The following is a 1,528-nucleotide window of genomic DNA, read 5'->3' as shown; positions in this document are numbered from 1 at the left end:
GTCATGGTGCCTATGGTACAAGGTATTGAGAACTTTCCAGGATCCTGTTTCTTCTGAGGTAATTTTAGTTGAACCAGATTACTTAGTTCATTGATGAGCAATGGAGGTTTATCCTCCCAAGTCTCATTACCAAATAGTTTGGCATTCAGCTTCATGATTGCTCCTAGATACTTAGCAACTTGCTCTTCAGTGATGTCTTCATCCTTTTCAGAGGAAGAATATTCATCAGAGCTCATGAATGGCAGAAGGAAGTTCAATGGAATCTCTATGGTCTCTGTATGAGCCTCAGATTCCTTTGGTTCCTCAAATGGGAACTCCTTTCTGTTCAGAGGACGTCCCAAGAGGTCTTCCTTACTGGGATTCACGTCCTCCTCCTCCTCTGGGCATTTGGCCACACCAAGTAAGGTTATGGCCTTGCACTCTCTCTTGGGATTTTCTTCTGTATTGCTTGGGAGAGTACTGGGAGGAGTTTCAGTAATCTTCTTACTCAGCTGACCCACTTGTGCCTCCAAATTTCTAATGGAGGACCTTGTTTCATTCATGAAACTTAGTGTGGTCTTGGATAGATCAGAGACTATGGTTGCCAGGCCAGAATGGCTCTGTTCAGAATTCTCTGTCTGTTGCTGAGAAGATGATGGAAAATGCTTGCTATTGCTAAACCTATTTCTTCCACCATTATTATTGAAGCCCTGTTGAGGCTTCTGTTGGTCCTTCCATGAGAAATTTGGATGATTTATCCATGAAGGATTATAGGTGTTTCCATAGGGTTCTCCCATGTAATTCACCTCTGCTATTGCAGGGTTCTCAGGATCATAAGCTTCTTCTTCAGAAGATGCTTCTTTAGAAGATGCTTCTTTAGTACTGTTGGATGCAACTTGCTATCCATTCAGACTCTGAGAAATAATATTGACTTGCTGAGTCAATATTTTGTTCTGAGTCAATATGGCATTCAGAGTATCAATTTCAAGAACTCCCTTCTTCTGAGGCGTCCCATTGTTCACAGGATTCCTCTCAGAGGTGTACATGAACTGGTTATTTGCAACCATTTCAATGAGTTCCTGAGCTTCTGCAGGGTTTTTAGATGAAGAGATCCTCCTGCAGAATGGTCCAATGACATTTTTGACAACTCAGACAGACCATCATAGAAGATACATATGATGCTCCATCCTGGAAGCATGTCAGTAGGACATCTTTTGATCAGTTGCTTATATCTTTCCCAAGCTTTATAGAGGGACTCACCTTCCTTTTGTCTGAAGGTTTAGATTTCCACTCTAAGCTTGCTCATCTTTTGAGGTGGAAAGAATTTGGCCAGGAAAGCACTGACCAGCTTTTCCCAAGAGTTCAGGCTTTCCTTAGGTTGTGAATCCAACCATGTTCTAGCTCTGTCTCTTACAGCAAAAGGGAAAAGCATAAGCCTGTAGACCTCAGGATCAACTCCATTGGTCTTGACAGTGTCATAGATTTGCAAGAATTTAGATAAGAACTGATGGGGATCTTCCAATGAAAGTCCATAAAACTTGCAATTTTG

General features: G+C 41.8%; 1 non-coding gene across 1 annotated transcript; it reads left to right on the top strand.

The window, feature by feature from the left end:
- Window positions 1-1,171: 1,171 nt before the first annotated feature.
- Window positions 1,172-1,279, top strand: LOC148576283 (small nucleolar RNA R71). Its single transcript, XR_015904050.1, has one exon. It is a non-coding gene; the product is annotated as a small nucleolar RNA R71 (small nucleolar RNA).
- The last annotated feature ends 249 nt before the right edge of the window (window positions 1,280-1,528 follow it).

Source organism: Arachis ipaensis, chromosome B1 (assembly GCF_059453495.1).
Source record: "Arachis ipaensis isolate K30076 ecotype BB chromosome B1, ASM5945349v1, whole genome shotgun sequence".
Lineage (NCBI taxonomy): Eukaryota > Viridiplantae > Streptophyta > Magnoliopsida > Fabales > Fabaceae > Arachis > Arachis ipaensis.
Note: the sequence above shows the minus strand (reverse complement) of the source record. Positions and strands in the feature narration are given on the sequence as shown.